This window comes from Astatotilapia calliptera, chromosome 11, assembly GCF_900246225.1.
Source record: "Astatotilapia calliptera chromosome 11, fAstCal1.2, whole genome shotgun sequence".
In the NCBI taxonomy this organism is placed as follows: domain Eukaryota; kingdom Metazoa; phylum Chordata; class Actinopteri; order Cichliformes; family Cichlidae; genus Astatotilapia; species Astatotilapia calliptera.
The window spans coordinates 29,926,935-29,953,237 of NC_039312.1; the positions used below are offsets into that span (position 1 = coordinate 29,926,935).

The 26,303-nt window shown below is 41.2% G+C and overlaps 1 protein-coding gene across 4 annotated transcripts in view; it reads left to right on the forward strand.

The window, feature by feature from the left end:
- The window catches only part of sema6cb (semaphorin 6Cb), a 144,990-nt gene that overhangs the window by 37,671 nt on the left and 81,016 nt on the right, over positions 1 to 26,303 (forward strand). For 3 of the 4 annotated variants that reach the window (XM_026183764.1, XM_026183766.1, XM_026183767.1), the window contains exons 3-4: positions 3,653 to 3,782; positions 23,295 to 23,476. The gene's annotated coding sequence lies outside the window, so the exon portion shown is untranslated. The remainder of the gene's footprint in view (positions 1 to 3,652; positions 3,783 to 23,294; positions 23,477 to 26,303) is intronic. The other variant, XM_026183765.1, reaches the window with a different exon arrangement.

A 26,303-nucleotide genomic window follows, 5' to 3' on the forward strand; every position in this document is an offset into this window, starting at 1 on the left:
CAACACACATCAATACGACTCTTCACAAAATCAATCCATTGCTGCTTTTGATTCGGGAGAATGAGCTGTTCTGCAAATTTTGGCTTCCAGGACGGATACGTTGGACAAGGACATAGCTAGTGTAAGAAGCTGTGTGCTGCTGTACCAGTAAATGTAGTAACTGATTGAGCGGGAAAACCACAGACTTAAATGTCAATGGTAAAACCGCACACACTGTGTAAAGTGTCTCTCCCACATTAGCTCAGTAGTTCAGCAACCTCTCATATTAAGCTTCAGCAGGTCTTCTGTCCAACCCTTCGTTACTGATGACCCATTATCAGAATCTTTGTCCCTCTGAGGCTGTGAAACCAGACTGATAACGAGGCTTGCCATTTGAAAGGCCACAGTATTCTCACTGTGTCATGTCTCATTACAAACCACCACGATATTTGTTTACATCCTCTCCTGGCCCCTGAGCGCTCTTATCAAGACCTTTTTTGTAAGAGCCCCTGCAGTCCAAAACACCTTCATCAGAGATGGGTCTGACAATTTCTGCATTAGTGTGAAGTGCAGTTGCACTCTATATTTTCCATCCTCTGCTGCCCCCTCCTCAATTATTTCTTTTTCTTTTTCAGTGAGATGAGTCTTATTTCTGCACAATTGCACTGATTGTAATCTATTCCAGCTTTTTTTTTTTTTTTTAAAAAGAGCTCAACCTGAAATGAAGCCATTCATCACAGAGTAAACAGCATAGCAGAAGGGCAGGAGCAGGAGAATGATAAGAGAAAATGCTTGGGGTAGAGGCAACAGAAGAGAAATCCATGCTGAAAAAGCAAACAAAGCATGACACCCTTTGCCTGACAGAAGTTCGCCATCCCCTGCTCTCCTCACGAGGATGTGACATTTAAGAGGGTGGTGTCTTGTTATTGCAGGCCTAATTAACATTCCACGTTACGCCAGCTGGAGATGGACACCCTGCCAGTGCCGTCCCCCTTTTCACCCTCGTGTTTGTCCATGAAGTTCTTTGCTTTCTCTAAGTGTAACTGGCTCTCAGTGTTCCCTCATGCCCTGAGGTCTTTATTGTGTGACGATGCACACGGGCTCTGCCAATGTCGTCTCAAATGTTCCACTGTGGTCAGTCTATTTGCCATTGCCAGAGGTGTCAGGCAGTAGTAACCATGGTGACAGTGTAAGGTCTGAATTGTTGGAGGTGTCGGAGCCCTCGGGGGTGCTGCAGATCTAACTACAAGAATCTGTGGCGCCCAGTGAACTTTCTCTGTCAGGTCAGTTACCGTCTTATGACAAGATGTCGAAAGTGATTGATTTCATTTTTTTTAATTTTTTTTATGAAGATGTATTTAAATTTAAATATATTTCTCAATATATCAAAGTGGCCATGTCTGTGGAAGTTTCTCTTTGATAGTTTTGTTTCCACCATGAATGTTATGATTGCTGATGTGATTATTTTTGCATTTTTATTTCAACCTTAAAGCTGCTGTTTTTAGAATGGGGTTTAGAGGAGAATTCCTGTCTGACCAAATCAATTACCGTCAGTTTAAAGCAGTAAACCGGTTTGTTAAATTTAAAGATCCCAAAGCAACAGTTAAATAAATGGGCGACTTTAGTCTGAGAAGACCTGCACAACTTCCAAACTGCCACGAGGATGGTTTTGGCAAAGGATTTCTCTCTGAAATAAAGTAGGTTTAAAGCAGTGAGCTGTTTTTGAAGCCTAAAGTTGACAGAGGTGAACGATCCTGTTCACTCCTGTGCTAGTGATTTGGTAAATATAGAGAAGCTTAGTATGTAGAAATATGTGAGTATTCAAGGAAATTTATATAAAAATGGTATTGACGTAAACTTGTATGCACAGCCCCCCCCCCACATCAAAGAGTTTAAGTTATTACCCCATGGCTTTACTTTTCAGACCCTGAATGCTATGACCATCATGTACATGCATTTCTATAGAGATTAGACGGGGATTTTTCGGATTTCTTTTTTTATTATGTACTTTTTATTATGTACTTATGTACACAGTCGATATCACCACAGAGCTCATTTAAAATTTGAAGTAACTCTTCAAAAATGTTACACCGAAAAACAGGTTTTTTTTTTTTTGTTTTTATTTAGTTTGGTTTGATGTTGGTAATGATCAAAGCAACGATTTAACAAAAAAAGAAAAAAAAACATCTCTATATTCACTCCCCATCCTTCAGTGATTTCCAGAAAGAGCTGAAAACATTTAGTGTGTGAGAACAAGGAGCAATCTGACATGCAGGGCAGGGGGTACAGAACTGAAAGAAAACAGAAAATTGCAGACAACAAATAGTGGATAGTGACTTTGAAGTATATATATTTTTGTTTTGGTACAGGCGCTGTACTTATTATACTTGATGCTTAGATGTTATCCTTTTTGCACAAAACCTTAAACACTCTCTTCAATGGAGAAACAGAGTGACATAATATCGGACGTTGCTGCAAAGAAAGTTAATTATCGTTATAGCGTTTATGGACCTCTTGAAAAAATGCGAGAACTCTTTTTTTTTTTTTTTTTTTTTCTTTTTCTTTTTTTTTTTTTTTCCCTGCTGTTGGTCCTCATTTCAAAAAAAGGGGGGAAAGCTTAGATATGGAACAACAATTTGATATTAGAGCATTAATTCTTGAGTAAAATTAAAGAATTAGAGAACCAATTTTTTTGAGAGATAATTTCAAATACAAAGCTTGAAACATTGTTAGTCACACAATTGTCACACATGTCACACTGACAATATTGTGAAATGGTGTGAATGTGAGGTATCAATCATTACCATAAGTAGTGGTGTGTGCACCTTAACCAAATAATACAGCATGAAGCTGTGCACAAAATGTGTCCTAGAATTCTTCAAACTAGCCAAAAATACACCAAATAAATTGGCCTCCTCCTGGTTTTAGCACATGTGTATGTGCTTCATTGTGATTTATTCATCACCTCAGTGTTTGGCTACTTATCAGCAGTGCAGGCAAGTATTGAGCTTGTGGAGATGATAGAATTGTGGGACTTGCTGTGCCGGGCTGGAACAATAGACGATGAAAATAAGAGTGGCAGTGCAGAGTGGGGGTGGGGGGGCGTTGTCACTCGTGTGAAAGATGGATGCCACACAGAGCCAGGGCTGAAAGTGGGACAGCTCTCAGAAGGACAACCGGGAGACAAAGGGCTAAGACACCAAAAAGCCTCAGAATCGGCAGTCTGAGGAGATCTTTCAAGGACTGATTCCGCAGTCCTCTGTTTCAGGCATGCCAGTCTAATAAATAATAAGCATGCGCGGTTTGGTTTTGAAGTTTATGGCCCCTTCTCTGCTGTCAGTTCAAATCAAACTCCAATTTAGATTGTATTCCTCTGCGCATTTGTGCCTCTAACTGTAGTGCTTTCTCCCACTGGTAGTAAATTCCAGTGACATTTCATCGTCTTTGATATCCTTGATTGTGTACTTCACCTCAACTAAAACACAGCCTCTGAGTCTGTGCTGGTCTCTGTAGACTGTCTCCACTGATCAATTCTTCAGCCCATCTGTCTGCCAGGCTTATTCACAGGGCCGCACCATAGGCAGACGAACTCTCACGGCAGGAGTCTTCATTAAACCAATCCTCCCTACCTCCTCCTCTCCCTCCCTCCTTTCCTTTTTCTATCTCTCCACAGGCCTGGGGAAAGTTAATAAGAAGATTCGATCAGCTGGCAAACCACCCCCCCACCACCCCCACCTTCCTCGACGCCATCCTCTTATCCCAGCCATTGTGTTGCTGTGACTCACTGACATAGTTGGATGCTGGTGAGTCAATAATGGTCTAACCTCAGCTGTTTTTTGATGGGGGTTAGTTCACTTAATTTGAGAAATATTGCTAACTGTTCCAAGTATCAGATGTAACTACAGCAGTATTAACGCAGCTTTATCAGTTGTAGCAAACGTTGTTCTGCCTTATGTTCATATCATAGCTTGATTAAAGCTGCTAAGTAAGTGAACTTATATTAGCTGTAGTTTCTTGTTTGTATACTGTTGGAAACTAATGATCCAAAGTAATCCCATCTTTTTCTGTGATCGGTTACCTGTAAATGAAAATCCTGTAAATAGCTTTACCTCACTTCACACCAGTGTCAATCACTGCTGTCTTGATCTTAGGGTTCAGGCTTACGTTACTGTGCATACACAGAAATAACACTGGTGTCTGTGTCGGGGCAGTATTTGTTATTTGTACCAAAGTTTTTATGTTGAAGTCGGGAATAGAAGAGCACGGAAATGGGGCAAAATATGTGAACAGCAATCTTAGTGTTATTTTCATCTAAGCTGTGTTGGAGAAGGCACATTTTTGCCGAGTGTTAGGAGGATTAGAGCGAGAGGAACTGTAAACAAAAAAGGGCTAGTAATATATGGTCATCTTCAGCCTAACAAGACTTCCCTATTTACTGAAACCATCAGAACCCTTGTATTTTATATTTCTTTCTACCTGCTGCTATGCTGTGCTTTGCAAGGTGAGGGGGTGTCGGTTTGGCTCAGTTGTCCTGCCAGAGAAATGGATTTGCCATGATGGATGGCATCAGTGGCACTGTACAGGTCTCAGCCTGTTGCTGAATCACAGCTTTAAACTAATTTTGTGGGCACAGCAGAGCCGTTGTGCTTTGTGCCCGAGCTTGGGACCTGGCTCATCTAACAGCCCAGCTGAAGCTTGCATGCCAATTACACCCCCCCTCCAACCCCCACCATTGGCCAAGAAGAGCAGGCAAAGCAAGAAAATAAAGAAGTATCTGCTCACTTGCTGAGGCAAACACTTTGCTTTAGTGCCCTTGTAATTCAGTAGTGTAGGTAACAGCCATGCGCTGTAATATCCTGTGGGCGAGCACCGAGTTAATTTAATTATACTCGTCATGGTCACTTTCCTTCCCTGTAAAGATTGTTAACGTAAGTGTACTACTTTTATAGTCGCAATTTCTGCTTGATTCAAAACATCTCGGACATGTTGACATCTTGTTGTGATTTATAAGTAGCGTGTGGGGCTCAGATTTGTCTTAAGCGTTGAAGCTCAATGAGCACTGTTTATCCTGTGCATGCTTTGAAAAGTGATGCGAAACCCAAACTGACGAAATGTCCAAAAGTTTTTATTGATGGAATTAATTTTGCTCAAGATACTTTCATGTCACGCCCTGTTTTTAATTTTCCATAGACTGCTGCACTTGCATGTGTTTAGCTTAGATTAGAGGTTTGCTATTGTGTGGCAGGAAATGTCTTGAATTCAAGGTCTGCATCACAGCAAAGAAGAATGTCTATTGCATAGTGTTTTGACCTTGAGCCCTTTCTTGTTCTAATTACTGGTTTTGCTGTGTTCTTTAGACTTCTGTGATTCGACTTAAGCATTTCCCCGTGACATAAGATTTTGATGCAACTAGGAAGATGGTGAAGTTGTAGTTGGATTCGCAACCTTTAGGTGTCATAGGAAAAATCAAGTGCTTTCACATTGTTGGATGTCATCTCAGTCTGATATTCAGTGCCTTTATTTTATTTTTTTTAAACTTGGGATTCAATTTACTCTTATGGTGTAACAACCATAAATAATGAGCATAAACTGATTTAAATCAAAGCGCTTTTAGTCATGGTGAGTAAATGTAAACGGCTTAAAGGTGTGTTTGGTATGTTTTGGGGTATAATTAATCATGATTGTGCTCTTGACTCCAATCTCTTTGTGGGTGCTTTGCATTATTGTGCTTTTAATTTACTGTGTGAGAATTTTGACTTGGGGCGCTTTCAGAGTGAGACGCGACAACAGCAGCAGCTGCCATTTATTCTGCACGGCTCTCACCAGATTACACAGTGGCCTGCTCTGCATCCAGCAGCAACATTTTTGACATGGTCAAACTCGAGCAGCAGCAACAGAAGAAAACTGCTCATTCACGGTTCTCTACCCCCACAATGCCCTCTCTCTGTTCTCTGGTCAGAAATGACATGCGGGTAAAATAGCATGGTGGCAACATGCTTCTGATACTTGGACCTTTTTTCACACCGACATTCTGACTTGCCACAATAGGTAAAGCAAGGCTGCATAATGGTGAATGCATCCATTCAGCAGCAGTCAGGCTTCTGAACATGCTGCTTGGCTGCCATCGCTTACTGGGACACTTCTTATGCTGAGCACAGTCTACACAATATTTTTGTTTATGTATATGATGGCCAACATTTCAGATTAGATGATTAGAGCCATAAAAGCTTGTTTCTTGTTTTTTTTTTTTTTTTTTTTTCAGTCAAGCTTGCTGGCTTTCACGACATGCATGATGTCAGTGGAAAGGAGAGTCGAGCTAGAGAGTTAAGCTGTGTGTGTGTGTGTGTGTGTGTGTGTGTGTGTGCGTGTGCGCGTGTATTCTGCTTCACAGTTCCACCTACCTAAACTGGATAATGAAGCAGTCATGGAAGATTTTTTTTGGGAGAATAAAAAAAATGACATGCAAGTCATTGTGCAGGGACATTATAATGTACCCCAGATATGAGAGATGTGAGAGAAAACAATCAACTGACATGCACGTTAACCATTTCCAACAAGACCCTATGTTGTGTGTGTTGGACCATAACTGGGCTGTTATTGTGCAGTCTGAACTTGGTAAGTATTAATTCCACCTGCGTTTCCTCCCCCTGTGGAAATTGTGATGTAAGAATTCTGCAAATCCACAGTTTGAAAGGATATAGGCATCATTACTTAATCGTAATTGGATCATGAATGAACTCTTATTCTAATACACTGTTTTTCCAGTTCACGGTTTACCTGAAATATCTTTAAACATGAAAGCTTTCAACACGCTGGCATTTGTAACAGTTCAGGACAGTTAAATGCCAAAAGTAACATGGCGTCACCTCAAGACTGGTCTAGTCTTGAGGATGTTTGTACCTCAGTTTTAGTCAATAGTGGAAAAAGTTCTGGCAGTGAATCCAGCTTAAAAGAAATTAGTCTTAGTCACGCAAAGTATGCTGCAGTTGTGCGTCATAAGGATGCATTTTAGGGTGGCTTTACCCTATTAGAATTGGTAAAACATTCTATACTCTTAGGACAGCTTTTACTGATGGCCTGTCACGATGCAGGTAGTGCTAGGAGGTGATACAAACATTAAAGTGACAGTATTGTTCTCCTGCTATCTTTGTGCACCCACCAACAACTCCCTGGCCATCTCATCTCTCCTCCTCTTTTAGAATCAGACACAGGGATTCATGGCAGCAGTGTGTGACCTGGGACCTGTTTGGGTCTGCAATGCATTAAGATGAATACAGCCATCCCACTGTCAGATGATAAATGGCGGGCTGCAGGGAAGGCTCTTCACTATGTAAAAGAGGTGCTTGCAGACATGGCACTTTCATCAATCAGAATGGGAACCGCTGTAATGTTGTTACACCACAGAAAAGATGTACAGTCTGTTTCCGTGCAGCACACAAATGAATCCTCTTTGTCTGTTTGGATAATGCTTTTCACCCTCTGCGTTGCAGGGGACGTGATTTGGGTGCAGTGATGAGATATTTAGGTGCATAAAGTCCTTGTTTTGAGCTTCATTTAAACATAATCCCACTGTGTAATCAGCTGTCCTTACACAGGTGTAACGTCGCCTTATCTGCGCTACAATTTTTCCGTTTCGCTCAGACGGCAGCATCAAGGTCTCAATTAAAGTGACACCTGGTATCTCACATTCACACTTCCTCGCGAAACCCCAGCAGAGCTCCCTGACAGTGAGCCTGGAGCTGCTTAGTCAACACTTCAGAAACCCTGGAGATGATTTTGGGAAAGGTGCAGTGGAGTGACGGTGTGTTGTCTCTAAGGCTACGTTCACACTGCAGGCAAAAGCGCATCAAATTTGACTTTTCTGACCGTATGCGACCCATATCTGATGATGGTATGACAGTTTGCACAGCACAAATCCGATATTTTCAAATCCGATCTGGGTCACTTTCGAATGTGGTACTGAATCCGATACATATCCGATGTTTTAGAAAGCGACTGCTGTTTGAATGATCATGTCGCATTAAATCTGTCTTTTACGTCACTTACACAAGACAGACGCCAATTATCAGCTCAGGAGAAGCGCCCGAGAAGACATCGCGAACGCTTCCTGGCCATCCGGTGTAGATGTCAGTGAAACTGTTGGGAAGACAACATTGGAGAAACGTGAACATTTTATTTGTACTGTATAATCTGCGACTATCCTTGGAAGCACCGCTCCTCTAAAACAGCAATAAGGATCATTATTAGGTTACATTATTATGTAAATAACAAAATAGCTTAAAGCAAAAATTGGGAAACGTAAAGTCAGAAATCTTTATATAAAGGGCCAGCAGTCAAACAATACGGTTTGCTCTGGGTCTAAACAGAGCGCGTTGTGTGTGACGTCTTCTTTTGCGCATGCGGGCCGCTTTGAGGGTTCACGTTAGAGCGCGTTTGCTGTCGCATTTTATTTGTAGTGTGAACAAGCAGACAAAACAAAATCGGATTTGATCAAAAAATCAGAATTGAGCATTAAGACCTGCAGTGCGAACGTAGCCTTAGATAAGAACAGCAGACGGGTTTATGTGGGACACGCAAGGGTGAATAGTGCAGTCCCAGGTCACTGGTAAAGAAAGCAAAAGGTAAAGGAATTTTTGAGGGGTTATTTTTATCTTTTATTTCTTGTCTTTTTCTTTCTTGTTTTCTGTTGTGATAAAGGATCCAGTGTGAATTGGGATTTGGTTGTGGAAATATTATGATTAGTCTTTAATGTCTCTGTGTTTGCGGAGCTCATTTAAGTGCCTCGGCTCAATAAAATGTGTATGTTTTTCTTTAAATTGCTTGCTAAATCTCTAATATCAGTACCCACACATATATCATTTTCACCATTTCTCAGTTCTACTCTCTCTGGTATTCTGCCTCTTCTACAAGCAGCACTTTCTTATAGCTCAGAGGATCTAATCATTCTCCTGGCTTTTGTTTTTTGTACGCTGCTAATCTCCTCCCCGAACCTACTGTATCTCTACCTCCCTTTTCTCACGTCTCTTCCATCATGTTGCTACCCTCTCATTCTCTCTGCATGTAGCCGTTGAGTCGTAGCAGTTCTTGTGGCAGGAGGTGTGGTGTAACCCCGGCTGTTTTGGCAGATAAGCCTCAGCCTGCCCACCTGCTTCCCCGCTGCTTGTCAGCCAAATAGGACTTGCACTGTCACTGACATTCATTCGGCGGCAGGAGGTTGCCTCCTCGATGGATCCGCCACAGCCGCCTCACCGCCTCTAATTTTCATGCATGAGAAGGCTGAAGAGCATTCGACTCTCCTTGAAACAAACAGCAAAAGTCTCAAAAGAATTAAACCAGTGAGTGTTAAAATTGCTCCCTGTTTCAGTTTGAGATGGATTTTACGTTTATTTTCACTCAACCTTTATCTTACCTGTGGAGATCAGAGTATTGCTTTTTTATTCTGGCTATATAATCGCAACACAGTGTACAGAGAAAAAGCTGCATTGCCAAAAATCTAAATTCTAACAGATTTTGTTGATCAGTCTGTTATTTTTTTATGATATATTTTTCTTAAACAAGCCTTCCAAACTTGACAGTTTCCCATTAGTCTGTATTTAGACTCCAAGTCTACAAACATGATCAACAACAAGAGGAAATAAAGGAGAAAGTTCAGTGCCAGTATACCAGCTCTAAAAGAACATTTGGGACTGGCTATTTTAAAAATATCTGTGAGGATGAAGTCTGTCATTTTAGATTTGGGGAGTTTTACTCCATTTTAGGGCTTGATCAAAATCGGGGAGCAACACATAAAAATCAAATTAAAAAAAAAATGTTTTTTTTTTGTTTTTTTTTTTTTTGTTTTTTTTCCCCCCTTCAGGAGAGACTGGTTTGACTTGTTTCTCTTGTATGCTTTTATTCATACTGCCCTTCCTTAAGGGCATTGTCCTAATTGAAGATTTTAAAGCCAATAGGTTATGCCTGTGAAACTGGATGACAGCAGCTTGGGCAAGACTGAGAACCATCAAGTATAATGTTGTGAATACAGACTGCGAAACCATATGCCTCTCAGGCACTCGTGTGAACACGGGCCTTTAGTGCTGTAATTCCCTTTAATTGATTTGTTACTGCACTAATGGTGGTTATAATATTGAGTTGTCTTCTTTGATGATACAATCATCGCTGCTGTCAGAGAGGCACTCCTCCTTCGCTCAGGCACCAAACGCACTTCCTGAACTATGTACGCAGCTATTGAAGCCAGTTGTACATTTGTGGATTTGTAGCACTGAGGCGGCAGAGCAGTGGGAGCTATAGCTCTGTGTCTTGAGCCAAAGGAGTGATTGCCTGGTGAATAGTTGTATGGTAAAGGTCAATAAACAGTGGCTAGGTTATTGTGCGGCAGATTGAAAAGGAAATTATATTGCGGTGAAGACGGGGAGGTGTGCGTTTGCATGTACTGTTTTTATGTGTGAAATTGTGTGTAGAGGTGCAGCCCTGTGCTCTTTTCTTTCCGTCGTGAGTTTCTCTTGGCAGTGAGTCTTCCAGCTGACCTGTCAGTGTTATTCAGCCTACAGGGCTGTGAAATGACCCACCACAGGGCTCACCTGGGGCACTGCAACCTCTTTTAGCTTTTCCCTTCACACTGTTGCTCCCTAACTATGTTTTATTCCTTTTCCTCCCTGTGTTCTCACTGCTTTATATTCACTCGCCACACCTCATTCACTCTGTCTTTTCACTCTTTCACACAGACAGAATTGCTGTACTTTCTCTCTATTCTCCAGAGACTTAATGTTTCCTGTTTGGATCCTGCTTGCAAGGCTTCAATAAGAATCGCTTAATGAAGTAAGAGGGGCGATGCAGACCCCTATTTTTATTTTTTTTTCTCATAGACTACTGAAAATGTTCCAGGAATAGGAACAACCTATCTCAACAGCTCGTCTTGCTTTCTGTGGTTTTTGGCTGTGTCTGATGCTCTTCTATTATGTACAAGACGAGAATGCCAAGTTTTTTCTTTTCCATTTTTGTTTTGTCTTCTCTTCTGCTGCAGTAAATTTATCCCCTTATCCTCACAATACTCAAAACACACCCTGCTCTACCTGCAACTTTGAAGCTTCAGGTGTTTTATTGTGTGAGGTTGATTTGGGGAGCAAATCCATGTTGTTCTGGTCCAACATGCCGGAGCACTGTACTTTTGCTCTGATGGTGAAGAGATGGATGATTGAAAGAGATTAATCGTCATGGAGCAGACATCAGTCAAGCTGACAAATGGCAGCCGCAAACTTGGAAAGCCATTAGCGGACCAAGGCGGGAGTGAAGCCCAGCCAAGCCCTGCTGATTTCCATGAGTCTCCCTTCTAAAGCACAGGCCCGTGCCAGGCCGCAACACAGTGGTGGGTGTGAGCACCACCTCAGGTCCCTTCTGGCCTTTGCTGCTACCAACCAGTATGTTGACATAGGGTTGATTCTCAGCCATTAACGAACAAACGCTCCAAAGAAACATGAAGGAGTTGGTCCATCATTTCACTTACCTGTCATGACTCAGGCAAATAACTCACGTGAGTTGAAAATAAGGGCGTTGACTGGCGTTATGTCTTACTGCTTAGGGTTTACAGTGTCAGCATTAATGTTGTGATTCAAACGGATTCAGATTCAGACAATTTGAACAAAATAAAATAAGATGATGTTCCAAACTGATATTGAACATTTTTTGCTGAATGTGTCAGTTTGGAATGGTTTCGATTTTGATTTTCACTGCACATATTATGCAAAACAACTTTTTTTGAGCCTCTCGTACAAAACCAGGTGAGAGGTTAGCTGTTCTGCTTTGACTGCACTCCACAGAGAAGAAAATGTGTGGTAGACATCAGCGAGTGCTGTGTTTTCTTTTTTCTTTTTGTTTTAGCAGCTGCTTTTGTAAAGGAAATAGCTTTTTTGTTCAAACAGAAATAAAGAGTCACTTGGGAGGGAGGGCAGATGAGGGGTGGGGAATGGGCTCGTATAAACACTGTGCCAGAACTGTTCTTCTGCAATTAATGTAAACTGACACCGAATCTACTAAAGAGTGTTCAGAGTCGTATTTTGCAAGTTGTTTTAAAAAAAATGCATCAGAGTGAAGCAAAAAAAAAAAAGCAAAAGTGGATTAATGCAGCATTAAAAAATAATTTACCCTATATTAGCAAAGCATTAGGGCCAGAAATCTCTCTTAAGTTACTATAAGAAATGGCAATGTGGATGCAAAATAGACAAGAACAATGAAAGTCTCTGGCAGTGAAGTATCTGATGCTCTAGTTGAAGGGAATACCTTATCTTGCAGACAATGTTCTGGAATGTATCAGTGTTGTGTTAAATGGCGTACAGGTGGGGAGAGAATGTCACTCTGCAGGAAATGCCATGAAGCACTTACAGAGGTAGCATGAGGAATGTGGTCAAACTGTTGCTCAGACCAGCCATCCAGTTGTTGATGGGGGGAAGATGCACTTTAAACTGAAAACAGCAAGAAGCCCCCTCACATGGATAAACATTTGGACTAAATTTATTTTGTAATTTATTCTGTGACGTCACACAACTTTGGAACACTGCAAAAGGGCATCGAGTAAGTAATTTTCAGCTTTTTATTCGTCTTGTCTAAAACACTTTGGCTACAGACAAGTCAGTCGTTAGTCTGACCTCAAGTCAAAGTCTCTTTAGAATGGGATTGATTACAAGTTGAAACACTGTAACCGCTCGATGGACAGACCTCAAAATAACTTGCAAGGACGTATAAACGCTAACATAATAAATGATATTTGATTGTTTTTCATGCAGGCTGCTCATTTAAAATAATCTGTGTATGAAACTTGTGATTGATACTGGGTATACAGCATGTAATTATTACTTTTTTCTTTCCCAGAAGAAAGATGACAACTATGAAGGAGTTGAGCTGATATCTTTGTCTGTTGCTTGGAAATACTGGAACTGTGTCATGTTGCTCATGCAAACATGACCGTGTGATCGACACGACCGTCGTGCCGATCACGCAAACATTAATGTTCGTGTGATTGACATGGCACAGTGCCACCATTTTTGATTCCTACAGCTTCTTTTCTGTTGAAACCAAAAAAATTTTTTTTTGTATTTCTTTATCTTTTTTCCCTGCAGTCTCATGCTGATCATGCAAACGATTGCAGATTTGTGCAAAAAATGGTGGCACTGTGTCACGTTGATCACACAAACATTAGTAGACCTACATCTACTAACCTGTTACGTGATCAACGTGACACAGTGCCAACTTTTCAGATATAGATTTGCCATTGTTTGAGTGATCAATGTGACACTGACATTTGTAGAAAAGAAAAAACAAACAGATAAGAACTGCAACAGAGATAAAGGTAAGGCGTGTTGGCATTCCAACAGAAAAGAAGCTCTAGTTGAGCTGCGGTAGGAGTAAGGTATATGCACAAAGTGTCCTCCAGCTGTGACCGATACTGCAGCCACGTTTCTTAGCCTGTGATTCAGCAGATAATATGATCACACAGAGTGCAAACATAAAATCGTATTAAGTTTATTAGAAGCATGTTTTTAGCGTGTGGCTCTCAAAGAGCTTTGTTGAAATCACTGAGATGGCACTATATTTCGTAAACAAATATGTGACTCTATGCTTGCACAAAACAGAATTGGAATGATGATAAAACACTGGGAAGTGGGGACAGAACTAAAAAGGGAATTGGATGATATAGAAAACGGGAAAAGAAGGAAAAACAAATGGACTTTGATCTTAAGGCTATAGGTTGGAGTCTGTGACGAAGCATCCCAGTTGAACGCTCATACTAAGACAATTTTAAGGAAGTGGACTTAAAAACTCACTTTTGTTTTTCAGTAAATGGATTCAATGAGTCATTTAGGCCAAATACAGGACAATCAATGTGTATACTTGGTGCCTTCAACAATAAAACAAATCTTTAACTTCAGTTTTTACAAGCTTGTCACACTGAGATTGTGTGTGAACCTTACCTTTTACCTTTGTTACTCTGACATGCTCCCTTTTTGTAGGATTTTAGTTTTAGTCTTTAGTCTTATAAGCTGTTGCATTTGTTATCTCTCCAGGAAACTGCAGACTAGTTATAATATTGTCAGTCTGTGGGTGCCTGTTGGAAGGATTTTGAAACAATATAAAATTTAATTTACTATCTGAATACCTTGTTTGCTTTAGAGCTCCAAACACCTGGAAACTGGCAAACGTGAGCTTAAGATTGTCGGAGGGGAACCGGATGGCGTTGACAAGGCAACGGGAGCTCATTATCTCGTCGTCTATGCTGGTCCACGGTGCGCCATTGATGGGTGCCAGAGGAGAGTTTCGAGCAGACAGATGGGGTTGAACTCTGCATTTCACGCAAAAGACGAGTGAGCTGGGATAACAGCGTCCACAGAAATGACATGTCGGTGTTGTAATCCTGGATTACCTGTCTGCCTTGCTCTACTTCACTGTTCGTGTTGCACGTTCCACATTAGACAAGATGACAAACAGTGGCTAAGCCTGAGCTGCTGTGAGACTATTTGATATGTATTGTCAAGATACAACATGTATGCATTTAAATTCAGCTATCTAACACTCCTTACCCACACGTTTTCTACTGACCATTTTTTGAAATGATGTCTGAAAAGGACAGGTAAGCCTGAAGCAGTTAAAGAAGAGGGGAAGGCGGAGATGCATCTGGACCCATTTGAAATTACTGCTTGTCTGATTTCTTTTTTCTTACTTTTCTGTTGGAAGTGAACATACAGCACTCAACTTGCAGCAGGTGGTTTACGTCATATCTTCCAGGAGTGAGCTATTTAAGTTCTAAAAGATTAAGTGTTGGACTATGGCTAAAGCTTGCAGCATAAATCCTGGTGCACAATACACCAGCTTCCTGAGCAAGAGACCTTCTGAACAATAAAAATTTGTTTTTGGTCAGGTAGACCAAAAAAAGCGACTGAAAGTCACGAATATGAAACCACATAGTGAGCATGAATTATTTACTACAATTTAAGAGATTTTAAGTTAACAAAGACGGTCAAATAAAGGTAGTTTTATGTGGCATGTTCAAGATATTTTTATTCCTTTTTTGGATATTTTCAGGCGTTCTTTTGAATTTTCACTGAGCTGAGAAATCGGTGCACACACCAACCAGGCTGACAGCTTTGGCTTCTGTTTTTGAGTTCTGGTGCATCTTCCATTCCAGCAATGGTTATGACAGCTGAAGCATCTAATTGGCATGGAGCTGTGGTCATAAAAGTTTTCCTTTATTCAGACTAAAAACAAGAAGTTTTGTGTCTCGAGCCTATTTGTTAGCATAATTATGTAGCTATGATGCGTATTACAGGAATTAGTTTTGCGTAAGGTCTGTAGGGAAACACCTGAATTGAGACAGTTTTCTGACTAATTATGTTCATGCTCACAGAGTTTTACCTTTGTGGGTACAGATTGTGGAGGACTCTGGTCATGTCACAGCCACAGGAGCCTGCAAAGCAAAACCTCTAACAAGTAACCCATGCCTTTGTTCAATTCCCATCCACAGTATTTTATTTCTAGAGTGTAACAACTTCTATTCTGAGAGTTTGAGAGCTGTTTACACTTCTGTCTCTCAGCAGCGAGGCTTTCTTTGCAGGATGTGTTCTGCTGCCAGTGTTTACCAAGGGATGCGCCTTGTTTGCAAGAAATGAGTGGGAAAGAGATTTAGTGTTTTTCCTGTTCTCGATTTGCATGATTTTGGTTGGAAGCACTGTGGCAGCCGGCAGAATCTTAGACACATTTAGTTGGCACAAATAATCACAGCTCTTAGTGCAGGCAGAGACTTGACATCTTGGATTCCTTCAATCCTTTCAATAAAGCTTTTTCATCATGTATATTATATCCAAACCCCTAAGATGAGGAGTAGCTGTCCTTAGGGGCGAAAGAACAAAGATGCATGAAAACAATCGTGATTATTAAAAGCTCTAATTGAATGTAACAAGTACATTTTATGCAAATATTGACCTGTAATGAACTTGACATCTTCTTTCAGTCGCTTCCTTTGGGGGTCATAACAGCGAATTATTTGCTGCCATCTTACCTTGTTCCTGGCATCCTGCTCGTTCACACAAGCCCTCTGCTGAATGGCCCTATGCAGCTTAGTTGCTTATTTTTATTCCTTTTTTTTTATTTTAAAAACTACATATAACAAGAACCTCTTTTTGTGTGTAATCCTGTTGAATTTATGCTTCTTTGAGTTTTAATAAATCACTGGAGCTGACAGTATAGCTATGTCACAGCTGGTACTGAGTCAGGCAGTTGCATTACTGTAGGTTAAAGGCTTTTAAAAAAGGGGAAAGGAAACCACACACATACAATCTGAGTTTTGTTTTGTTCCATTTTATATGTATTGTCTGAATTCTGGGGGGGTTTGGACTTTTTTTTTTTGAGTTCTTTATAATGATCTGTGTGACATTTGCACGATCCATAAGTGCTCGTATCAGACTTGGGCATAAGAGCATCAAAGGAACATTTGCCTGTTGTTCCTTCACAGTTGTTTAAAGCAGTGGGCAGTAAATTTAAAAAAACAAAAGAATAAATCAAAAATGCTCAAAAGGAAACATTGGTCTTTTTTTGTGAATAAAGGATTAGGACGGTGTAATTAGAAGGTTCAGAGTTCAGTAGGGTGGAGAAGCAAATCGATTGCATTTGAAAGTAAAAGAGTAGTCAACTATTGTCTTTTAGATGGGAAGAAAACTTTGAGAAAACGGAAAGGATCAATGTTTTCTCTCTGTCAACATATACGGCTATATGGTGACTCATCTCATGTTATTGCTATTTCTTTGTCAGCTCACATGATATTTACTTTTGCGATTTTTCCCATTTAGTTGTCAAAGTTAATGAAAGGATGGAGAGATAAAGCAAATATAACACATCAACAAAGCAGAGCACAAACTCATACTGTTGTGTGCACTGTACAGCCAATAACACGGAGTTTCACTAAGGCAAATCAGATATGAATAGACATTCATACTTCCGAACTGATGCCTCACTTGCTGTGGGAGGGAGACAATTGATGTAATTGTGAAGAGGAATGGTGACAAGATGTAAAAACAAAGGCACTCTGTCACAAACACACACAGAGACAGTTTTGTGTATATTAAAGCTCAGAGAAATGTATTTGTGCCTGCAGAGGAAAGTATTTGTATTCTTGTTTGCATAAAAATGAGTTGAGGCATTTATAGTAGGGGCAACTGAAGAAAAAGCGCCTTTCAATATAATATGCTCTTTAATAAAGACACAGGTTGGCAGATTGGGAGTGTCAGTGCATGTGGCATACAGCCTCTTCAAGTGATTTATGAGCACACCGCTAGGCTATTACATTATGGGCCCGAGTCCTATTCAGTGAGGGTGATAAGAGCAGCCCACCTCTGTTGAAACACTGCAGGTACAAGCGTTTTGTTTTAGTGGAATATCACTAGTTTTTGATAAAGGAATTAAGTATGAGGAGAATCTAATCATGTTGTCTCTGCTGCAGCTGTATCTCATCCATTAAGTTAGAGTTTGTGCTTTTGTCCTTCAGAGTTTGCAGAGCATGTTCGAGGGAAGATTGCTTGGAATTGTTTGCATCTTCATTGAATTTCAAATTGAAGATCTCTTTTTAGTGTGTAAACAATGTCATGCATCAGTTATACTTGCATGAAGAAGAAAAAAAGGCAAAAAGCACATTTTCTAACCTGTAGAGGACTGGTTTCATTTACTCTGGAGAAATGTCTTTAACTCATAAGAACAGTGAGGGAAAACATGCAAGTCTGCAGTTTCTTGCCGCTCTGTGTGGCTTCGGATTTGGCCCCGCATTCGCAGAGGGAGAAAGGTGAGAGGCCAGCACGGCGAGGTCAGAGTTGACGCCGCAGTCGAAAGGCCAGTTGTCAACCTCCGGCGGAGAGAAAAACAACGGGGCATCAGCTAGAGTGGTTTGGAAAAAGGACGAGTCAGGGTCGCTTTCAATTAGCACAGCATGCTGTCATAGCAGTGAGCCACCGAGGCAGCGAGAAGGAGGTGAGAGGTAGCTTTGGGCTTATGGAAAGAAGAAAAAGGAAAGCAGCTACAAACCAAGATTGACAGAACTAAACATGGAAAGACATGCACTGAGGCAGTTGTTTTAAAGAATGGATAAGAAAGAGCTTCCTCTATGGCTTGTGGTGTTACAGGTTCCTAACCCAGAGGCCTGACGGTAACAGTCTGTAACCTTTGCTTGCTCAAACCCTGTGTGGCTTCAGTTTTTCCTTTTTCTTTTTTTTGTCCCGCTCCAAACAAAAAAGTGCATCCTGGCAGCGATGGCACAGTAAAGTTGGTAAATAACATGTCAAGAGTTCTGAAGGTGGCTTAAGTTCAAAAGACTAATCATGACAGTTTCTGCATTGTGCATGAATTTGTTGGTTGTATTGTCCTTTGGGATGATGTGTCAACAGATTTCAGTTATGGTAGTCTAACAAAGCTCCGTCTTTAGACATTTGTTGCTATAGCAGTGGAGTCAAGCATAAATGAACTTTGTCAGATACGAGGAACTGTCTCAGAACTGCCTCCCAGCAGGATGGAGGAGTGGAATAATTAATAGGTCTAATATTCCACTTCATCCTGACAGCTTCTCGAGAACTCATGTGTGACAAGAAAGCGTAAAGACCTGTCTCGCTGTCAAACAGGCTGATAAAGATGAGTCTTTTTATGATTCATGACATGAGATAAGAAGCACAAAAAAGCAAGCCCTGTGTTGGCGAAGTGCATCACTGGCAGTCCAGCTCTGATGTCGATGGCATTATGTCAGATTTGTGAGATGGATATGGACGACTGCACTGTGGTGCAGGCTTTCCTTGTAATTTTGCAGTTGGGCCAAATGCATGTTTTCGACAGGCTTCTAGAGAATAAATCTTTTTTTTTTCTTGTCATTTTTTTTCCCTTTAAAATCAAAAGTGGCACAGTTATTGCACTGAACGTAGCAATGCATGCTGGGACTGTTCTCCCATGAGCTTTGTGAAAACCAGCAGAGCACGATATGGCTCTCCATGGTCTGTTGGTGTAGAGGCAAGCCGAAACAAATAATACAGCTCCCTATTTGGAAGGCATTATTCCCACAGAAGTGTGAGGCTATTTATGTTGAGTGTGGGCGTGTATAATGAGTGTGGCCATACCAATGTGCCAATTAGTCTCATACATGCATGCCTGCTTTGCCACTTGTTGGGAATTAAGATGTGATTTTGACAGAAATAACTGCAGCTGTGATGTCGATCGTGGGCTTGGATTATGTGAATTTTTTTAAGCCTGATGCCTGCTTTAATGAAAGATGGTTTTCCAATAAATTTTAATATTTGGATTAAAGTGCTTCAGAAAGACTGTGTGACTGTGTGAGACAGTCGGACGCTGTTAATTGAAAGCAAGGATAATTATTATTATTAAGAATAACATCTCCCACAGTCTGCCAGATAGGTCCTGATCAATTTTACAATAAATACGCCTTCAAACAAAAATGCATCACATTCATCTTGTGGAGGTTACACTGTGACACTGAATATCACGAAACTGAGTTTTACTTTGAGTCCAAAATGTGAGCAAAACCAATTTCAGCCCAAAGTGACTTGGGGCAGAAATTAGTGTTGTGAATTTAACTGAATGCTGTGCGGAAGAAAAGATGGCGGTAAATATATTTGCCTAATCATTTAGTGACTTTACCACTCACACTACACAATGTGTGTAACACAACTCAAGGCTTTGATGTGAGTTTTATTAGTTTTATCTCTAAAGGACAGTTGGGAGATTAAGTGTAACTTAATCTCTCCAAACCTCTGTGCCTGTTGGCAAATGGCAGTTTTCTGCAACACTAGCATTACCCTCATTACATGAAAACTGGATAGAAGTTGGCCTTATCATGTTGTGTTTTCCAGATGGCAATAGCTAACAAGACAACAAACGTGGGAATAATAGGAAGGGAATGGCCTCGAATCAAAGCAACAAATAGTACTGCTGTCGACCTCAGTTAGTACTACGAGCACTGCAGGTGAGTTGTTCCTTTGGCATGGACAGGTGCGTTTAAGAGAGAGGCCTGCAGAGAACAGAGCAATTTATTAGACATTTTTAAACCAATCGGTGGGTTGGCTCTTGATTGATCTCTTGTTTATTGCACAGACTCGGGGTATTCTTTCCTTAATTTAATACGGAACTGAGAGGAGAAGCCTGATTTGCAATCTGCAGAGCCACTTTTCCTCACACTGTGTATGTATATTTTTCAGCCATGCTGGCTCCAATACCATCACACTTGTCAGGACTCTGGTCTATTACTTTCTCCTCCTTTTCTAAAAGACAGCAATTAATCTAATTAGTAATCAATCAGCCTTTAGGCCTCCCGCCTCCTCTGTGCTAATGGAGGATATGACAGGCCTGGACCTTGCATTATTAATACCACCATTCCTGTACCCCTAGACCCCCCCCCGAACGCCCACTGCCAGGGGGCCATTGATCACTACCATAACCAAGCGAGCACTGCAGGGAAGTTTTCCAGCGTAGTGGGATTGTAGACGGGAATGTGGTGTGTCGTGGTGTGGTGTGTTGCTGTGAAATCCGTTCAGTGGGATTTAGCATAATTTTGGTAACGGGAAGATTTTGCCAACTTTGCTCACGGGAGACTGACTAGATGCGAAACTTCTAAAAATGAAATATTTGCTTGCTGGTGCATTGAGTCTGTGGAGAAGCTCATGGTGCACATTTGAAGGAGAAGAGGGATTGTATGAGTGGTGTTAATGGGAATGTTGTGCTCTGAAAAGCTCATTTGGTAAATGGGGCTCACCTCAAAACTATTATGGCAGGATACGGGGGCCTCTCTGCGGGACTATTTCTAGAAAATGAGATTAGAAATTATAAAACGCTGCTAATGCCGGGGCACAGTGATCGCAGTGTGGCAATAAAACAATCACTGCAACATTATCCTTCATCTCCCATGCGCTATATGAGCACCCAGTCTAATAGACCCAGCAGCTGAAGTGATGGAGCCTGGTAGCAGCCCCACCAGCTGATCTCATTCACTCTAATCAATACTGGAACCTACTCTGCCTAGACTGGGTGGGAAAACAGCTGCGCAGAACAACAAAACTTCACCCTGTGTCCTCTTTAACTGAATCTGCTGATCCTAATTTATCTAACCTGTGTGCCAGTGGCTGTTAATCATGCTGTCGTCCAGACTACAGGTTGTTTTTGAGAACGACAAGTTGAGGCTTGTGTGACATGGATGTTTTTGAGAACATCCCTTTTGTTTGAGATGAAGCCCTACCCTTAAAATCATTAGTCAGTTTAAAGCTGAAATGACAACTTTATTATTATTATTATTAGTAGTAGTACTGTATAAATGGGGTAAATGTAGGCTTTGTGGTTGGACAAAACAAGTAATTTTAACATAATTTGTATTAGTTTCAGCTTTATTTGAAATAAAGTTGCACATTAAACAAAAAAATTAAGCAGGTGATGAGTGATTAAAGGTGTTTTGGATAACAAACACCTTATTTTAAACATATTTCTTTCATTCGTCACCCTTCTGCATGCACAGTATGTGTTGGGGGAAAATAATCATTATTATTGTTGCCTAATATTTTTGATGGAGATGATTTTTGACAAAAAAGACAGCTGCAGCCTGTCCGCAACATGACTGATGGGTGGGAGGCTGGAAAGGAGTGGTCAGAGGTTCTTTTTGTTCTTTTTAAAGCTGACATCATTCTTTACTTCACCAGGCCACTTCCCATGACTAAATCAGAGTGTGATTTGGCGTAGTGGCCATAACATTTAAACTAACCAGCCATGTGTTTAGAGTATAACACGGCCTCCTGCCTTTACACCACACAGGTTAAGTCACCACAAACCAGCGTGCCAAAGCTGTCACACCACTCTGCTTAATTTGCGGATGGCTGGGGTTGTTAAGTATTTACAAGCCTTCAGTGGCTTTATGAATCTATGATGGGAGTGAGCGTTGGTGTTGAGCTCACAGCAGCTGCAGTCGGCTGCCTCATTCAGGAGGGATTGGGAAAGCAATGCAGCTCATCTGCTGCGCTGTGTGAGTGAGTCAGTGGACAGGCTTTATCTGTGGCTAAGGATTTGGGGACTCACTCTGCGGTCACAACCTCTTCCCCCCCCCCTTTTTTTTTTTCTTTTTTTTTTTTTACTCGAGCACCATGTGTATGTAGGTTTATATAGATTAAGAAGTCATTTTCTTAGGAGGTAAGCTCGGTTACGGGAATTCGTGCACTTTCCATTAGTCATCGCTGGTTATCTGAGATGACTTTTTGTGTGTGTGTGTGCGGAAAGCTGAATTTGGGATAATGGATTTACAAGGAAGTTCATCTGTCATGAATTCTCTTCAGTGCGATTGTGGTTTTGCTATGGGGAGGTTGGGTAAAGAATGACTGTGCAGTTGGAGAGATGAACTAACTACAGAGCAGCACTGGTTTAAACCCCCAGCTGTGTTGCATGAATGAGTCTCTTGAGAACAGAGAGGGGCTTCAAGCGAATGAAGAAAGTTTCAAAGTTCTGACAAGTCTAGATAGATGTGAAAAAGCTCCCAGCAAACATGACAAATAGTAAAGCTCCTAAATATCTGCTACAAAGTATGAAAAAAAAAAACAAAAAAAAAAACTTATTTGCGTGGTTAATGCTGGGGTAACAGGGTTATGCAGATCAGAATTAAAGTGCGGGTGTGTTAGGTTCAGCTCTATTTTTATACCATCGTTGCTCCGTTTTATTATTTTGCAGCTAATATTTGGAGGTGCATCAGTCCTGTTGTTCTACATAGTCTTACCTCCATATTGAATGTTACAAAACCAAGTTTTGGATGAAGTTCCCACACAGTTTACCATAAGCGTGGGCACGTTTAAAACCACAAGGTGCATTTGGTCCACATTTTGTGTATATATGCAGAGAGTGTGGGCAGAGGTTTGTGCATTCGTGCTGAATAATCATGAATTTGTCTTTTTGTTTATACATATTTGATATTGTTTGTTTTATTACACAGTGAATGCACACTCATAAATCATAAAATTGAAAGAGGGAATGAAAATATAGGACTGGGAAAGAGCAATGTGGTCTATAAGCAACATGAAGCTGCTTGCCTATACCAGCACATCTGCTTCCATTTCTGCTTGTGTTGGTTGTGATGTTATGACAGCAGAGGGACTGAGGAGTTTACACTGAGAGGACATAGAGCCCCTCTCTGTGGGATCTCTTTGGGTCAGTGGCCCCGTTTAAGGAACCCCAGAGGTTTTTCGGCAGTGTGTTTGCAGTGCAGCTGTCTTTATTCTGCTTTACATTCTCATTTTTTTTTCTCTGTTTGCTTTCAGAGGAAGTTCACTGAAGATTGAACGTTTTTTGAATGGAAGACCTCAAAGAGACTTTTAATCCTTGAAGACCCTGCAAACACCTTATCTTCATAACCCCTTCTGCACACGGCTGCCGAGGTCCTTTCCCGAGAGACGAAGGGGCAGCAGAGATTGGTGGATTGCTGGATGTGACAAACACCTTTGTAAGTTCAGTTTTAGCTTTCCCTTGATTTAAATTTTTCCCTTCATTTTGGGTTAAGGAATTCCCAATCTGTAATCAGGATAATATCTTAGGATATTTCCAGCATTGTACTTGAGTGAGGGCTCCTGGACACCTAATTTCACTCCTTTGCATTTTGCTGTGTTCAATATTTAAGATTTAATAAGCAATCAAACGGTTCATGAGGTTTACCCAAAAGTACAGTGAATGATTGATTGATTGATTGAAAGTGGCAGCTTGATGGCACCATTAGAAACGACCAACTTCCATCAGATTGAATATAAGAATTTGATTTCCATGCTAAATTTTGAATTCAGCAGTGCAGGACAAAACAGAAGTTTGCTTTAGATGGCTTTATGATCTGTAGAGCATGCAGCATCGTCTGCCCTTAGACACGTCATTGAGAGAAGCCAAACATGTACCAGAAAAAATGGAGGTAATGGTTGCAGAAACACAGGCGAGGATGTTTTAAGCATACAACACAAATACGTCAAATTAACCATGCCCAGGCTTTACACTGCGTTCCTCTGTGCATGCTGTAAACTCTTTCAGAAGCATAATTTCACACAATTTTGTGTATTGCTGATGAATGTGAGAAATGATGACATGTTTGTCTGCCATGAATTTGAGTGCATAAAGTTCATACCCTGTGAGGCTCACATTGGCCATAGTAATAAGAGAAAACCATTTGGCAGTTAAGAGCTTGATTGTATGACACAGTGCAGGTCATGATTTCATTTTGTGTTTTTCCAAAAGCAAAATGACTCGAGGGCTTTCAGGCAAAGCTCTGCCCTCACAGAAACAGGTAGACAAATAAACGTGTAAAAATCATTTGTAACTCGAACACATTGTTTTCCTGGGGTTGGCAGAGGCTTTGTCCCCACGAGCTGTTATTTACGATGATCTGACACTATGAATGCTCATGTTGGACTCTTGATCTCTTTATTCATACCACCTTTCAAAGCTCCACTGTTGTGTGATCCCTCTTTTGGCTGGCTCTGCATATGTGCAGCACAGGACCATTGTAGAGTGTTGTGCGTCAGTCAGAATGAATAGGAGCCCACCGCTCTTGCTTTGCGGTGTGCTGACAGCAGGGAAACAATACATGATAGCTTGGTTAGAAGGTTGAGTTTGTAGGAATTAGGTTGTTGGTGTTGAACCGGATCACTGGCATCACGGTGGCATAAGGGGCCCCGATGTGGACACCCATTTTCTGCCTGTCATTATTGATGACACAAAGACGTATCAAAAAGGGTGAAATGGGACAGAACAGCAGTCAGTGCGGGTGCAAAGGCGTGAAACATGATCAGACCACTCTGTTGAATAGTGGTATTATGGTGCCAAAAATGTGAGCGAGAGAGAGAGAGAGATGGGGGCAGAAAGAGAGTGACTGGCATTGCTTTCATATCTTGTCACCTACTCACTCCACAGTGCTGGCACTGTGAAGCATAGTTTGATGCATAGTTTAGATGTATGAACATTTGTTCATGGCCCACATGGTTTTGCAAGAAAAACAAAAAGGGTCTTTGCACGCCAAACCATAGCAGCCGAAAGCTGCAGGCAAATCCTGCCCTCTGTCTTAATTTGTACAACTTTACAAGCAGGGCACTGAGCTAAATTTTCGAACCTGCATGATAGGAATGAAAATCACAGAGGGGTTAACATTTTAGAATTGTTGTCTATTTTTTTTTCCAGTTTATTCAGATAACAGATTAACATTCTTTTCCACCCCATCACTTCTCTGCATGACCCTAGTTTTAGCACCTGTCTTTTCAGCTACAAATAAGGAAAGCTGTCTCTAAATCAGTAACACACTGAGAATGCAGCTGTCTCTGTTTCCTCCTTTTTATTTTAAAATTAAATTGTGGATTTTTTTTAATTTTTATTTTTTTAGTTTGTTTTTGCCTTTTCCTAAAAACTCATATGGTTAGAAGATGTGACATACGTGCTGGCCCACATTTTAGCCCAGGGTGTTGCAATGTGGTTTGTACTGGAGTCACCAGGATGCCCCCCCGTGTATATTTCTTTGTCTTTGCCCTCTGATAAACTTCAGTTGACCTCTCTCACTGCATGTCTCGAGGGCTTGAGTCTTTGTCAGTGCCCTAATTTTCTCCTCCTTACCCTTTTTCCCATCTTCATTCCTGACTTGCGCTCTTGTTCAGTGTTAAATGAACGCATGGCCACACTTGGATGTGCTGTGACAAATTGGCACACAGGAGGCAGATGGTGATGGGGAGGAGACTGGTTGTCATGCCATTTGCTGTAACGACATGAATTGATCTCCGTGCCACAGAGCAGCCAAACACGCTTCACTTGTGTAATCCTGACTTTGGTTAGCGCATACGTGCATGCACACACACGTATGCCTACACACACACCCCAACAAACTCTGTTCCACATGCCACACTACACCAGCCTTCCGTCCCCATTAGTATCAATGATGTGTGCAGTGGAGGCGCTCGCTAACTGTCATAGGCTCTTTGCTTGGATCCGCTCAGAGAGGCAAAGGGATGCTCAGGGATTTTGACAGAGAGACAGAGCTCAGACTAATGGTAGGCCGGTGAGAGTCGGGGAGCCCTAAAAAAGAGCCTACGATAGGCATAGCTTTGCCGGTGTACTGTACGTGTCAGCCAGCTGTTCTATTTACAGAGCTGCTGTCTTAACAATGTTTGCCCATGAGGCTTTGGTGCAACTCGTCTAGAATCCCCATGGGTGTTTTTTATTGCAACATGACTTCTGGTAAAATTATAGTTTTCCTGACAGGACTGGCATTGCTCATTAGGCCTTCCAAGGGATATTAAATTTGTTCC